We start from the raw sequence: 17,042 nt of genomic DNA on the forward strand, positions 1-17,042 counted from the left end.
GTTTCATTTCTTTTTAGTTCCTGGGTGCAAATACTGATCCAAGGTTAGAGTAGAAATATTGAATCTTCCGTGTTTACTTTTTAACGAATTGTCATTTACTTAAGTAAAATTTACAGTTGGTCTTGGCATTTTACTTGAGGAAAGTGATGAGTGGTTGGTAGGAATTATTTTAAGGATTTTGATGGAAAACTTTGTTTAACAATGGTTTCCTTTGGCCCAAATTGTATTCATGCATGCTAGGTAATAATCTGGGTCCTACCGAATGAGAAAGCTTTCCAGTGGAGGAATGAAGTAGGCCCGTCTACACATTCCCCCCCTCCCTGCCTTAGGTCAATACGTGAGCATTTAAAAAAGTTGTTCAAAGATTTCTAGGGATGAAAAAAACTCAAAAGGTCTGAAGTTTGTTGCCATATCTTTGAAAGGGATTATACTCAAACCATCTGAGAAAGATGTCAGTTTATAGTTCACATAAAAAGCAAAGGAAACAGTCAACAATACAAAGAGATAACCCACAGAATGGGAGAAGGTATTTGCAAATGACACTACAGATAAAGGGCTGGTATCCAAGCTCTATAAAGAACTTCTCAAACTCAACACCCAAAAAACAAACAATCAAGTCAAAAAATGGGCAGAAGATATGAAAAGACGCTTCTCTGAAGAAGACATAGAAATGGCTAACAGACACATGAAAAAATGTTCATTATCATTAACCATCAGGGAAATTCAAATCAAAACCACATTGAGATACCACCTTTCACCAGTTAGAATGGCAAAAATGGACAAGGCAAGAAACAACAAATGTTGGAGAGGTTGTGGAGAAAGGGGAACCCTCTTACACTGTTGGTGGGAATGCAAGTTGGTACAGCCACTTTGGAAAACAGCGTGGAGGTTCCTCAAAAATTTAAAAATAGAGCTACCTTATGACCCAGCAATTGCACTCCTGGGTATTTACCCCAAAGACACAGATGTAGTGAAAAGAAGGGCCATAGGCACCCCAATGTTCATAGCAGCAATGTCTGCAATAGCCGATCTGTGGAAAGAGCAGAGATGCCCTTCAACAGATGAATGGATAAAGAAGATGTGGTCCATATATACAATGGAATATCACTCAGCCATCAGAAAGGATGAATACCCAACTTTTACATCAACATGGATGGGACTGGAGGAGATTATGCTAAGTGAAATAAGTCAAGCAAAGTGAATTATCATATGGTTTCACTTATTTGTGGCACATAAGGAATAGCATGGAGGACATTAGGAGAAGGAAGGGAAAAACGAAGGGGGGGAATCGGAGGGGGAGATGAACCATGAGAGACTATGGACTCTGAGAAACAAACAGGGTTTTAGAGGGGAGGGGGGAGGGGGGATTGGTTAGCCCGGGAATGGGTATTAAGGAGGGCACGTACCGCATGGAGCACTGGGTGTTATATGAAAACAATGGATCATGGATCACCACATCAAAAACTAATGATGTATTGTATGGTGACAAACATAACATAATAAAATTTAAAAATAAATAAATAAATAACATGTTATGAAAATAAGACACTAATTCATAAGAATATTGCCCAGAGAAAGATGCCACACTATTTGATGTCTTATTTTACCTACTTAAATTCAAAACTCTAATATCGCATGAATAAGAAATTATAATTGTAATTAATCTTTAATATATGTATCTTATCAGTTCATCTTATTGAATGCTTATTATTGTGTTGTTTGCATTTTAATAAATATAATTCATATACAATAAAAAAAAAGTGCAGTGAAGTCTGGAGTTCTCCCATATCCTTGTGTGGCTCAGCTTCTGTCGCCAGCCAAGTAAACCGGAACTGCATTCTTTCCTCAGAGTTTCCCCTGGAGCATGACACCGTGAGGACAAGAGAAGCCATGGGCAGTGACACTGAGTAGGGCTGAGCTGTGAGCCCTCACTTCAGGGAGGGAGGCCTCTCTTGAACACATCCTTCCTACTGGGAGGTATTTGCTAAGACCTCTCAGGGGGCTTCCAGAGCTAGGGATGGAGCACTATCTGATTTTGTAATCGGAGTTCAGACTCTCCTCCGGGGCATTCTGGGTCTTGCTTGCTGACCCGGATATTTTTGGTGGACCAGTAGAGTAATGAATTGAACACTTTGACCTGCTATCTATCAAAACTTCTTGGTGGTATGGAATAGAGAGAATTGTCTCCAGCTGTTTGGTGGAGAAAAAGGGAGAAAATATTGAATACTTACTCTGTGCTGGGAACAGTCGTCCCATTTAATACTTACCCCAAGCTTATGAAGTGGATTTCTTCCATTCCTTTGTTTATTCATTTATTACACAAATATTTAGTGACTACATACCGAGCACTGTGCAAAGTGCTGGAACGCGGTGGTCTTTGCTTTCTCAGATCTTATAGTCTTGTGTATTTCATCATTCATATGACTTTAATCCAATTTTAATTAATTTGGAGCTTTAAAGTATTTCTGTAATAAAGTTAAAATATAAGAAGATAATAAATAAAATATGTAGAAGATAGAGTGGAAGGAGAAAAGCAAATGATCTGCCTTCATCACATTTCCACATGAAGGAAGGGAATGTGGAAAAAGGAACAAAAACCAACTTCTCTGATTTTTTTCGCTGCTCATAGTGGGCCTTGGGGTCACCTCTGTTACCTGATAATACTTGGCCTCTGAGTCTTTCCCTTAATCATACTCCAGTGAACTTTATTTCAAGATCAACCTGTCTATTTCACAGGACTGATCTCCTTCCAGACTTCAGATGGGAAATGTCAGCCCTCTTGTCAACATCCCTAACATTTAAATTCTTGGGATACCAGAGATACTCTAAGAGAAGAGCCAGGAGTGGACTGTGTGTTCACGTTACTTTCCCAAATGCTATTGGGCAGAGGCAAGAAGACTTCTCAGCCATTTTTAAATAGCAAAATAGGCCAATAACAAGGTGATACAAAGAAATCACTTCCTTGCTAAAGAGTTTGGTGGGCATGAATAAAATTATAATATTTACAGAAAAATTCAATTGATTGTTTTTCAATCCAAGAGCTTGAGAAAGAAATTCCTGTACTAACAGGTGACAGGGACTGACCAGGCATTCTGGGCTTTGGAGATGCTGGGCTTCTTTATCAAAAGGACATCAAATATACTAACATGACAAAGGCCACATTTGCCCAATCGAAAATGTTTAGGGATGTCCTAAATATGAGACTCTCTGAAAAGGCATTTCTGCAAAAGTCTGTCCTTCAGCCCTGCCCGAGGTGGCAGCAAGAGTGTGAGCATGACTTTCATGTTAAATGATCCTCCCGAGTCGTTATGTTTGGATGTGTGAACTTGTCCTATGATTTCGCATGCCTGAGCGCTCCTTAGCTGACTCATAAGAAATTTTCGAGGTTCTTTGCTATGTCGAAAAGAATCATCCCAAGTCTGGCCAGCATGCAGGGATGAATGCTTTGATATGCTTAGCAGGACTTACTGTAATTTGTGAAGCACTAAAATTAAACTTGGTGGCAGCCTACGGGGGCAGAAGGCTTTGTCCAACTGACAGAGAGGCTGCCCAGAGACACACAGGCAGGCAACAGGTGAAAGATGCCCTTTCAGAGCTCATATGAAAGATGTCCAGGATGAGCTCGTGGAGGGATTGAAAGGGGATGGTAGTGATCTTTGCAAGCAGTCTGGAGAGAGGGGGCTGTTTTCTCAGGAGATTGAGACCTGAAGAGACTGCTGAAGAGACACTGTCTTTGTCACCGTGAGAAGAATCTGTCTGTTGGATTTTGACTCTAGTGGCAGGGATGAAAAGGAGGCTCTGTGAAAGACATATCAGAATCAATAGGTAGGAGCTTGGCTGTGGCAGGAAACATGAAACAACCAAATTGAGACAATTTGCTGAGGAAAGTGAAATGGCCAATAATTACCTCAGATTGAGTGTGTGCCTGTGCGGGGAAAGTGAGGTTCTTAGCAGAAAGAAGCATGAGCTCTGGCCTCCCTGTGTTAGCTCTGGGCAGCTGGTGAGGCCTCCTGATGAGAAGGCCCGGGAGACAGTTGGATAGATTGCTGCCCAGAAAGGCACAATGACTTCTTTGGATTTGTATGGCTATTGGCAACGTGGGCTCGAGTTTTCTTTTATGACTCAACATGGCTTAATGTGACCTACCGTGTGTGATCGAGACTGAGCCATGGGTGAGAAAGTGTGTAAGAGATTTGCACTCGATGACATATTTCAGCAGAGTTCCATTTGCTGAAAATAGAGTCCAAACCATGGTTTACCTGAGGCTAGCTTGTGTGTGACTCCCGGATTTCTGTTTATCAGCAGGCTGCGCCTTGGTGCACGTGGAACAAATTGGACCCATTATTATTTGCATGTGCGCCAGAGAATGCCCATCTCACACAGGGCCACTGGTAAGTGCTGGATCATGATAATACCGGTAATTCTTACATTTCCAAGGCAAGTGTACAGAAAAGCTCCAAAAACCTACACAATGTTCTGATGAGGTAGGAAGGTGTCAGGAACTATTTCCCTATATTATCTTGAGGGGTGAAGACATAGGGTAAGTGAATTGTCGAAGATCAAACAAGAATGACAACTAGACTTCTTACCTATCTTAAAAACTGGATTTTCTCAGCCCTGATCTTGTTTTCAGTATGAATAATGTGCACTGAAACCTGTATTCTGAGACCACCTGCTCAACCCAGTCTTAGAGAGCGTCTAACAGGCATTAATGGAAATAAAACCTCTTTCGGGGGCCAGAAAGATCACTTCTTAGAGGAAAATAAATCCGTAATAGGGAACATACCTTGAGGCTACTGGAGGCCTGGGGAATACAAGGTCTCTGGGTGATGTTTGAATTAGCTTGTACACACACACACATACATGCACGCACGTGCGCGTACCTACACACATCTTTTCCAAAGCTGTTTAAAAATTCATACACAGCTGTAAGAGATGGAGGTCACATGTGGAGCCCCGGGATCTCATTTCATAAGCTACCTTAAAGATCATTTGAGAGTCAATTAAAAAAAGCTTGCCATAGGACAAGGCACATCAGTGTGGAGCAAGGAGAAGAAAACAGGAAAGCCCATCACCAGACAGGCATGTGAATGTGGAAGTTGAGAGAGAAAATATGGCAAAGTGCCAGTGCTTAAAAGAACAAATGATGCCTTTTAGTCCATGGAAACCTGGGGCAGCGTTAATGGTTTATGGAAAGGCCACTATGCCAGTAAGGGTTATTGTCAAAATTGGATTCAATTTAGCGGTACCACAGTAACTAAATGTTATGGTCATTTTTGAGCACAAACTTTACATAGAATCAAGACAAGATCATTATTCCAAAACCTCTTTAGAAAATAGTACTGCCTGATTAGAAAAGAAGATAGCATTTTTATTATTTTAAATTAGTCTTCAGATACAGTTTAGGCTTCTCATCTTTCCCAACTCATACCCTATCTACAATTCTATATGAATAACATATCTTGAGATCTGTATTAAGTGACTACCTGCTTGGCCCATCTCAGAAAGCCTGTCATGGACATTCAGGGTCAATACTAGTTCTCAGAAGTGACAGTAACTCACCTTTATAGGAATGTAGATCCTTAGTAAAACTGAACCTCTCCCAAGACAGCTGGTCCTCCCAGTACTCATCTGATCTCTGGGGAGAAGAAAGAAGATCTCTTGTTGTTGTAAAAATATGCCAGAGATAACAGAAATCTTGCATATATTAAAATTCCATTCCTAGAGATAAACCTTAAAACCATTCATTAGTTTTTATCTTCATGTTTTTGTCCCTTTTTGTTGCACTGTAGGCTCTTTTTGACAAAAGGGCTTCCATCATCTATAAGCCCACTATTTGAGAGCCCTTTCCGATAAAATGCCAAACAAGAGGAAGAAAAGTGAAAAATTAGATCTTCCAGAAGTTTTCAACATCGTTATTTGACACGTAATAACACAGATTCAGGCCATTTGCATTATCTTCTAATTTTATACCTCTATCCCCAGCCCCACTGGAATAGATGTTCTCCTGTGGAATCTCAGAGTTCCAAGACCCCAAAGAGATGATGTAGCCCAGAATGGCCATGTGTCACTCGGACCTCAAGAAGGTAAAGACCAGCTGCCTGGGTCTGAATTTCGGTTCCACCTCTGACTCACTGTGTGAGTGTAAACTTACTGACTTACTCTTGCTGTACCATAGTGTCTTCATCCATACGACAGGGATAATATTGGTGCCTCTCCCCTTTGGTTGTTGGGAGAGTTGAACGAGTTAGCAAGTGCATGGTACTCGCTTGGAGGAGTTCACTGCAATCTCTGTCATAATTTTAAATACCATTAATGTCTCACTTAACTACTGATTTATATCGACAGCATCTATTCCAGTAATTTTCTGGAGCTCTGGAGTAGCTTTTTGGCCTATGGCTTGCTTTATTTTCCTTAGGAGTATGTGTTGTGAAGAATATAAGTGTGGCTATTGAAATTAAAGATACCACAAGGCCTACAAAGAGCTGTTCATTTGTAGCGTTCACTATTCCAATGAATAGTTGGTCAAATTCCCCTGCCAGGGCCAAATTTGGCTCTTCAAAATCATTACTAAGAATTTCACTGATAAAACATGGCTAAGGCAGGGTCGGATATTTGTGTAAACACACTCAGCCCCACTCACATGTGGGTGATGGCTTCTAAGAGCTGGAAGAGTGTCTAAGTAAACTCTCTCAAGCAATTGGATCACAAGCCACCACGAGTGCACCTGCGCCCTCACATAGGTGCTATGGTGACCACATTCCTTCTTTCTTGGCAAAGAACCAGCTGTCTAGAAGATGGATTATAAAAAGCCCAACTCCTGAAAGCTCAGTCTGTCAGGTCACAGCGTAGGTGACCAGAGCTTCCTCAGAGGCAGCTCTGGGGAGGGCTGAGAAGCAGGAGGATTTGCTCTCTCCCTCAGGACTCCTGGCTCCAGCTCCCCCCATTCTTGGCCTGCTCGGTGGCCCTCACCCTGATGGCATCATAGGAAGGGCCCAGGGTGCTGTTTCTCTTCTCATCTGATTTTTCATCAAAACCAACTTGCTTTCTTGCCTGCCCCCTTAAGACTCTGCATGCATTAAAAATAATCCAATCAGCTAAATCTAGTTGCCACAGACTGTGTGTGTGTGCATGTGTTACGTGTGTGTGTGTGTGTGTGTGTGTGTGTGTAGAAGCACAAGCATGGAGGGCGCAGAGGATGTGAATGGTTGAACTCATTAAGCTCCCAGATTGAACTTACATTTTATCAAATGTCAGTGATGCCTTAATCCAAAAAAGAGAATCATGGGGAGCGGCACAGTGTCCAGATGACTAGGGGAAACTTGTTCAAGAAGTTGTTTCTCCTGTCTCTCAGTCCGGGGATACTGCTGTGAGTGTTGGCTTTGGAAATAACATTAGAGATCCAATGATGCATGTCCCAAGTCCAAAGGTCCTGAATGACCTAAGCTTCATGACTGTTGATTAAAACAATTTATTGTTGGAAGAGACCTCAAAGATGGTGGGGAGACACATAGTGTCAGAAATTTGAAGGGCTCCCTGCCTTCTTTGTACAGTGACATCCCTGAGGAGTGTTCCTCGAAGCAATGGTGGCGGTGCCGCTCCCCCCCTCCCCCAGGCATCCAGCCCAGGGAAGTAGTCTGAAGACATCCTAGGCCTCCTTCTAGCTCTCCATCTCTGGTTAGGGATCATTTACCTAGACCAACTGGCTTTGAGCCCCAGTTAAGCCACTCACCAGCTGCGGGAGTTTGGATAGGTAATTTAATCTCTCTTAGGCTCCTGAATCTGTGAAACAGGGATAATAGTATCTAGCTTGCAATGTCATCAGGCCAAGATGACGCCAGTGGGGGAAATCGCTGGTGCAGGGTAGGCACACTCTGGCCATGTCAGTTCATCACCCACATAGTTAATTTCTTCATGGCAGAGAGGAGTTTCTGGGAGGCTAAGCAATTAACTCCAGATCAACACAAAGATATTTCTGTAGATCAGTTGACAGCGTTTTACAAATTATGGCTCATCGACAAAGTTGATTCTCAACAAAGTCCATTTGCCATCCATGCTCCTTCCAGAGAGACAGAAAGCTTGGTTCGCTCTACAACGCGTTCTCGCGTTCTTCTCGGGTCCCGGGGTAGAAGTGAGCTTTCAGGCCGTCAACTTCTAACAAATTATGTCCAACACAAGTGTGGTAATTTTGTGACAATTGTTACTCTGCTGGAAGTTGAGATGAGACAACCAAATATATAATTTTCCTGTTTCAACTTTTCTGCACCACATTATTATCTTTAAATAGAAAATAATGTACAAACAAAATGGTTAGGTACTCTTTTTTCCCCACTCTTTTCCTGTGAGGTCCCTTCAAACCTCTCAGTCTTCAAGCTGTCTACAAAATGCTGCTTTCAAATATTAAGGGCCAAAGATTCAGTTGGCCTTCTTTTTCCATCCTTCTGTTATTTACAGGTGCTGATTCTAAATGCAAAAATTCCAATTTACTAGTGTAATTACCCAATTTATATGCACAAAGGTGGGCTGCCACTCACAAAAATTAATGCAGCCCCAAATACCGCAGGTGAGGCCAGTTCAAATGTGATTCTCACTTAACACGTTCAGACCTGGCCGGGATTTCTGCTGGCTAAATTATTTTAGTTACGCCGCATCTCTTAATTTTACATCAGTGCCATGATGGGGTTCTCTTCTGAGCGTCCACGGAGGAATATAGATTTGATCTTGTAGGCAATGGAGAACTTTGGTGAGTCCTTCGGGAAGGTGATATGATGGAATTGGGGTTTTTGCACAATGAAGCTGCTAGGGCGAGGCAGGACGATTGGTGGATGCTGAGGTCCTGAGACAGGTGAGGAGGCCATTGTCATTGAAGCAGTGAGTGTGTGGGCTGGGAGGGATGGCCTGGAGATCTGGAAGGAAAACCCCTCTCGGGGGGGGTAGTGGGGGGATAAAGAAGGTTGGTGATGGCTTAATACGCCAAGTAAGATGCCTGCAAGAGTCTCAGATGCCTAAGAAAATAACGCAGGTGGTCTTCAACTGGAGGGAGAGGGAATTTAGGGATTCCTGCTGGAGAATGAACAGTAAGCTTGGTAAGGACATGGTCCGTGATGGCAGGGACCGTATATCATCCATCCTTGTGTGCCCTCTAGTATTCTTTACAGTCTTTTGACCTGAGTGCATGGGTGTTCAATAAAAAATTTGGTGGGCAATTGACTGAGGGGCAGCGGAACCTTTGGACAATATAATCATAAGGCAAAGCAGGCCCAGGATGGCAGGTTCAGGATTTTGCTCTTAAAGATTTAGACAAAGTGACAATGTTAACTATGTAAGATGGCCAGATTCTAGAAGATAGGCAAAAACAGCCTGTTCCAAGGAACGTTTTTCTCCAACAGACTTCTCTTTCTCTGGCTTACCCGATCTGCCTGTCTGTATGTGTATGGGTGGCTGGCTTTCCCTCACTCCACCGTTTAGGCTAACAGCAAGAGAAAGCAGAGCACGGTGTCTCTAAAGCTGGGTTTGTATGGCTGTGTTAGGAGGCCAGAGAGAAACAATTTCACCTGGGAACCACATGGGTCAAAAATTGTAAAGTGTCACTCATGAAACCCCATTAAAGCAGAGCCCCCATGTCCCCTGCACACCATTCCGCATCTGGACGGTGCTCACTGTGGCCCAGTGATGACAGGAAAGGCGGCAGCTCATCAAATGACAACCATGTGGATGCCGTGAGTCCGGACGTTATGCAACGCTCAAGATCTCCCCTGAGTTGACATCTATTAAAAGCTGCCTGATACCAGAGTTAAGTTCTATCTTTGGGCCTGACAAACTCTTTTAAGCTCTTAAAACTACTTGCCATTTACGTAGGCAGGAGTCCCAAGATTGAGGCTTGAAACAGCCGGGACTACTGGATTTGCTTTCCGAGTGGCCTGCGAGGAGGACTTTCCAGTCCTTTTCTTCTCTTTCCTTCGCCCCAATTCTCTCTTTTTCCTTTTTGATGTACCACCATGAGGGTCTCATGTCACTCACTTACTCAACAATCTGTATACATTTAACATCAAATGATTAATGATTTCTCTGCCAAGTTTAAGCAGACAATTGCAATAAAACCCCTCTGATATCAATAGCATATTTAAAAGTCTAATTTAACAGGAACATGCTTGGCTTGTTGATTCCTTTTGATTTGCCTTATCTTTGTTCATTAACTTAGGAGATTTTTCAGCTAGCCTCTTCTGAGTCGTTTCTGACTCTCAGTGTATGTGGGCATCCTGGGCTCCTTCAAAAAGGAAGCATGGTGATGAGAGAGGGTAGTGTACAGAAGGAAGAATGTGCCCTTTCCACTCTGGCAAGCCAGGGACGTGACCATGACTGGTGGTGCTAAAAGCAAGCTCCCAACCTGGCCTGTTTATCTTTACGGGTGGAGCCTGAGGAATTCTCTCTATCCCACTTTCCTGATAGGGAAAGTGAATTCCAAACCCGAGGCCAACACTTTGAAGGTTATGGGAAAAATAAATACTTTAGTGTCTGCAAATAATCCTTTCTTGCTACAAGCAAAATATATCTATTTATAAAATAAAAATTGTCGTGCAAATATTTTTTTAAAGAGAGGCAATAAAAATGACAAGGTGCTTTATATGAAGGCCTCCAGCCTATTGTAAATGTTCAGAGTCACTGCAAATGCTGTATTAACCCCAGAGTAAACTGCCTGTTGGACCTGAACTCATCGGCTGTGGGCTTTGGGCAGTGTCTGAGCTGAGGAGCTCCCAGCTCGTATCAAAGACCAGGAGAGGCCCTCTTCAGGCCTCACTCCTTTGCTTCCAAAGGGTCTGAGGAGAGAAGGGAATGGAATGAAATGAGTAGAGTCCTGGTGTCACCTACAGTGCGAATAAAACTCAGGGTCATCTGGCACTGTTTCCTCTTTGTAGGCTCTAACCAGCCAGAAAGCTGATTTTTAGATCTATAAATGGGAAGTTAGATGTCAAATATCTGCTCTTTACTTTCTTTCTTTTCATCACTTCCTCTTGCCACCCTCCTCCATCCCTTCTTATCTACTTACCTTGTGGACCAAAGCCCCGTCTAGGTATGAAAGACTCTCAGGGGACCAAAGTCTGGTTCGGACTATGGCCCATGAGGCGGAGCCAGGGTGGCCTGGTCAGGGGCTGGGAGCGGAGCCATAAGACGACAACCCCAGGTCCAGGCTGAATGTGGGAATTGTCATAAATTATGCATGAAGACAAAGCTGTGGGTGTTCAGAAGAGATCAAGGCCACATTCTGTGGAATTTAAAAAATATGATGACAGAAAATTAGGCAGTGGCTCCAAGTGCACAACAAGCTAAGATTAGTTAGCAGTGGCAGATATTGGGCAAAAGAGAAAAGAAGAATCACAGTACTTTTCTTGGGAATGATCCTGTTTTTATTTTCATTCTTTTGTGTAGGCTTTTCCCTTAGAAGGTAATAGATATGCATGCTTTTTATTTTATTAATAAAAGTTTTCTTGTAGCAAGAAAGGTTTATTTGCAAACATAAAAATATTTAATTTTCTCCTAACTTTCAAAGCAGTGGCCTGGGGTTTAGAATTCACTTTCTCTGTAGGAATAGAGAAAATTCCTTTTTTCCCTTTGTAATTGCAAGTATGAAATAACCCTAATTAGCATCGTCATGACACTAGCCATTCTGAGCACTTATTTACATGCCAGGCCCTGGGCAAGGGCCTTTGGTACAGAATTCTGCTTCATCTTCCCATTTTACAGATGAGGAAACAGAGGCTCAAATTGTTTCATTTATTCAAGGTCCCCAAAGGGTCAAACTAGGGCTCTGGGCATGGGAGCCCAAGCACCCCGCTGCTGGCCTCACCTGGGGGCTGCCCCCATGAGATAGTGAGGTGTTAAGACAGCCCCATTGCCTACCCTTCTCTCCTGACTCACCTGTCTTTCCCCCAAAACTGACTCCTACTCATTGGTTGATTCTTGAATTTAACTGTCCCTCCACTGTACTCACAGTGAATTTGTTTCCGGGTTTTGTTTGTTTGCTTTTGTTTCTTTGAAAACAGAGTTTCATACTGTTTTGAGGGAAGAAATGGTAAAAGCTAGAAGCTTGAATGAAGCAGGGCCAGAGGGACTAATGGGTGGGAAGGAGGTGTAGAACCCGGAACTCTGAAGGGAAAGTGTTTGGCCTTTCCCCATTCTGTCGAGGGCAGCTTTGTTCCTAACCAAGGGAATACTTTCTCCCGGATCCACTATTGAACTTAACACTGATATTTGAGAGGTAAAAACAAGGAAAGGGGAAAAAAAACAAAAAAAACCCCCAAAAACCAGAGATCATTTGGATAATAAATTTGGTAACTGCCTTTTCCTTCGGAAATGACAGGTTTGTTTTTTTTTTTTAACGATTTTCTAACTGTGTTGTCCTGCAATTTACATATTATTAGTTAACTAATTAATTAATGTTGTACATCACAGAGGCAGTTTTAAAATATGCATTAATTTATTAAACTGAACAGCAACTAATCTTTGCAAATATAGTCAATGGCCCATGGGTATGTTTGCAAAAGTCTGCAGATGAATTTCTCCCAATTTTGTGTAACTTTAAAGCAACTCCTCCTGTTTTAAGATGTTCCTTTTGTTCGCTTTGCAGGTATTTTTGTGAAGAATACAGATAAGTGGACATAAGTAAAACATTTGAGGACTCTGACTCGCTGAGACTGCTACTTTTACTTTCTGAACTTGAGAGAACCAGATTGTTTTCATTTGCTGGCCTTCTAGGTAGAGGGATATTTGAAACTGCTAAATGTTTTAAAGGTAGTATTATGGGATTAATAAAGTAAAATTTAAAATTCTGTAGAACTTGAAGTATCTTTATGATAGACTCACAAAGGGCTAGTTTGCTACCATTGAGGTTTGCACTTTTTAAAATAATACAATTAGGAGTTGAGTAAATGTCTTCAAGGGATGCCAAGTGATAAAAGCAAGTCTTCATCTATAAAACTGAAATCTTTTCTAAAGACATATTTATTTTCTACCTGTAATATATGTTCATTGTAAAAATGGAAAAATACAGAAGAATATAGAGAAGAACATTTTGAGAGAATTTTTATAATCCTACCAGCTTTAAATATTTCCGGCAGCTGGCTGAGAAATACACATCCACATAAACAAAGTATGTTAGCATCCTATTAAAAGTACAATTATATGCCCACCTTCTTCCACTTAGTTTCTATCTTGAGCATTTACTGTATATTAATTATATATAAGAAACATGATTTCTGGGGACTGAGCAAATTATTATTCTTATGGATATCCCAAAATTAATGTTATTAATACTCCATTATATGACACTTAGGGTTTCCCAATTTTTAGTTAGTGTAAAATAGCCCTTAATGAGCAAACTTATCTTTATTTATCTTTACGTTAGTATAGGTTTTGGTGTGTAGATAAATAGACCATTTTCTTGGAATATTGTATAGCAGCAGAATTACTAGGTCAAAGATTACGAGCATTTTTGCAATCCAAGTTTGGATCCTAGGTCAGTTTTTCCAAAGTCATCGATGCCAGGAGCTGCTGATTTGTGGCCAGTTTCCTTTGGCAAGGGTGGACCATCATAATGGGCAATTCCAACTTATGATGGGTATCATCCCAATTGGCACATACAAGCCTCTGTGTGAGTTTGGCAGCAGTGGGTTCCATCCAGGGCTTATTCTACCTCCACCTGCCCAGAGTTCATTATGGACCCTGGAGAAAGGCCCATTCATCTACAATGAGCAAAAGAAACAATGGTGGCAGTTGAGATGCTGGCTGGATATGTCAACTTTGGGCAGACGGCTGTGTCTCTCATTCAGTTCCCCAGCTGCCCCTGGAGATCCAGGTGAACTGCTTGCTCTCCCCTCAAATGTCCTTCTTATCTGGATGGGGGAGAAGGATAATGAATGTCTACTAGATGAAGCAATTAATCTTTAGAAAAATAAGAACTAACACAGGAAGGGCGTCAGTAGAAGATGCTGTGTTCTATTTTTGGCAAAATGTGAACATCTATAGATAAATTGCTCTGTCTACAGTACATCCAGATTTTACCACCTGTGAATTTAATTGAGTCAGTACCTAAGTACCAATTTAAGTAATATGCTCGTTTATAAAGTTGGTGCCTGTGATTTATCCTCACAACAAGAGATAGTGGTTTTCTTCTGGTTTTCAAAATTTAAACAGTGGATTTCTTAGTCTAGGCTAGTTTAAAGCGTAAAGGAGGGCAGTGACCTGGGGTTGTTGGTCACTTTGTGCGTACATCTATTTTCCCCTGGGTCACAAAGATGCGTAGCCTCTCTGTTTTCAATGATTACGATATTCTCAGGGTGGGAGGGAATCCCTGCTCCAACAGCTGCTGGTTCCCCAGGCTGCCCTCAAACAGCATATCTAATAAGGTGGCTGATGTGGAATCCAGGTATACTTGACAACACAGACTAAGAAGAGGATGTGTCTGGGGGTGAAGCAGTTGACAATGTCAATGATAAAAAACTATCAGGCATTTAGTAATACAATTGCACTCAGAACTTGCATGGGAGGCATCCACACAAACAGCCCTGTTTCTCCTCAGCAAGATGGACTCCATTGTGTCTCTCTTTGTGGCTTATGTTGGAAGATAGTGCATTCTGACTATGCAACGGGACCACCAATGTCTCCTTTATCTCCCTCTCCCCAGAGCCCAGCACTTGTCCCCGCCACACTGTGACCAGGGGTCCATGGGAAATAGCCTTAAAATAACAGGCGTTTCCCATGGCACCCAGATTTGCGCTAGACAAAAATCTGGGAAGAGGGGCTTCCCCAACTAATTCTGAAGCAGAACACTGATCCCTCAAGCCAATTTTTTTTCCTCTAGTGAGAGTACGTATTAAAATTAAAGTGAGAATATCGTTTCTAAAAATATGCCCATCCCATGTGATCTTTCTGTAAAACATCACATAGAATGCTTTTATTCTTTGTCATCGAGTCACAGTTGCATGGACCTGGAGAGATCTTTCCTTTCTTTCCTTCTTTTTGTTCTTTTAAAGATTTTATGCATTTGTTTGAGAGAGAGAGAGAGCGAGAGAGAGCACAAGCAGGAGGGAGGAGCGGCCTCACTGCCAAGCAGGGAGCCCGATGCAGGGACTCGATCCCAGGACCCTGAGATCATGACCTGAGCCGAAGGCAGCTGCTTAACCGACTGAGCCCTTTACCGACTGAGGCTCCCGGGTGCCCCTGGAGAGATCTTTTCTGTTCTTCTTTCAGTAAGTGAATGACCAAATCACCCAGCACAGATGAGGCTGTCTAGTTTGTTCTTAAAGTGCCCTGTGACGGTATCAAGTATTGGCAAGCGTGGGGGAAATGGGCCTCTAATAAGCTGCAGCTGTAAGTCGGCGCTTTCAGAATTGCCTGTGATAGCAAAAGGTACAAACAGCCTAAAAACTACAATAAAGGAATACTTGAATACGCTATTAAAATCCACATTATGGAATACTTTGCAAAAGGTAGATCAATGTATACTGACATGGAAAGATGGGTAAGATGTATATTTTTGGAATGAGAAATTGTAAGTATAGAATAATAGGTATAGTAGGATAGTGTCTATCATATATGAACAGAATGCTACCCACCAGTTATCCGTATTGGTGGTATGTGTATATGGGTGTGTAAGGAGGAGTTCCGGAAAAATACAGAGAAAATTGACTAGTGTGTTGCACACTTTTTTGAAACAAATTAGGTGTAGTGGGGGAGGGTGGGTCTAGGGGAACTTTAGCTTTAGTTGTGATGTTTTTAATTTGGATAACTAACATTTATTGATTACTTACGTATTTTATTTCTGTATGTCTTGCTTTTCATTTTAGAACTTTTAATTTTTATTACTTTTTGATATTACTTTATTACTTCATTATATTATTTATTTATCTATTTTAAAAAGGTAAAGAAAAGCTCTCCAGAGCAAGGCAGACAACAAGTGATCAATATATGTAGTTAAAACTACCGTTAAGTCGTGGTGCCCGGTGGCTCAGTCGGGACCACTTTTGATTTCAGTTCAGGTCATGACCTTGGGGTCGTGGGATCGAGCCTAAGCTCCGGCTTCACTCAGCAGGGAGTCTGCTGGAGATTCTCCCTCTCCCTCGGACCCTCCCCACCACTCCCGTGCTCTCTCTCCTCTAAAATAAATAAAGAAAATCTTTGCCAAAAAAGAAAAGACACTGTTAAATGGGTGAGAGTTTCTTCTGCAGCTCACCGTTCAGTTTGTTGCATCCTGGAATCACAGACCTCCATCCTTGTTGTCAAGCTGAAGTTTTTTTCCCCACCTTAGCTTTAGCATATGCTTATTTTTTTCTGGTTTTGCCCTCCTATTGGGCATTTTGAAACTTCGAAGAGTCTGGTGAGTTTCCTGCCTATTGCCAGCCCACCGACATGCCTGCTTTCCCTTCTCTGAGCTTCTGCTTCTCCCATGGTGTGTCTGGATCTCACTGCTGTTGGACCAGGGTTGCTCTCTCTGGGGAACAGGGGCATTGACTCCTGCTCTGTCTCAACATGAGCCCTCATGGACAGGTCTGTCCACATCTCATCAAAAGAACACAGGAGTGGTCCCTGTTGGCTGAAAGGGGAAAAAAATAAGATTTGTTTTTCTTTTTGAAGGTGACTGACCCAGAGGAAGAGTGTCCTACTGAAAGTGAGCTGCCAAACTAGTCTGAGGACAATTAGTTCTCTGCAGCTCATTGCATATCAATACATATGTGCAAATTTGGAGATTTAATGACTGAATCCAAACATATTTATCTACCCACAGTGGGGAAAAATGTTCACAGTACATTATGTTAACTGTCGATCCAACTTCTTTTTAAACACGTAAAAACAGCTGTCTTACTTTTCTCACAAGTCAGCAGCCTGCAGAATTCTATTACCTGAGTGAAATTTAACACAATTAAAAGAAAAACAATGTGTTTTATGCTGAGGGACAAATAGAAGACTCCATCTCTATTGGTGGCAAGAGGGCCGGGGAGCCGGAAGAATCTATGGGACAGTCCTCAGAGCGAACGTAAGGGGCTCTG

At 42.0% G+C, this 17,042-nt stretch overlaps 1 long non-coding RNA gene across 2 annotated transcripts; it reads left to right on the forward strand.

Annotated features, from left to right (window-relative positions):
- The first annotated feature begins 3,652 nt into the window (after positions 1 to 3,652).
- LOC113921382 lies at positions 3,653 to 12,760 on the forward strand. 2 transcript variants are annotated; one of them, XR_003519662.1, is made up of 4 exons: positions 3,653 to 3,825; positions 4,303 to 4,391; positions 5,986 to 6,086; positions 12,626 to 12,760. It is a non-coding gene; the product is annotated as an uncharacterized LOC113921382 (long non-coding RNA). The 2 variants fall into 2 exon arrangements; XR_003519663.1 differs by having other exon boundaries at positions 4,306 to 4,391.
- Positions 12,761 to 17,042: the final 4,282 nt, after the last annotated feature.

The sequence above is a fragment of the Zalophus californianus genome, chromosome 9 (genome assembly GCF_009762305.2).
Source record: "Zalophus californianus isolate mZalCal1 chromosome 9, mZalCal1.pri.v2, whole genome shotgun sequence".
Taxonomy (NCBI): domain Eukaryota; kingdom Metazoa; phylum Chordata; class Mammalia; order Carnivora; family Otariidae; genus Zalophus; species Zalophus californianus.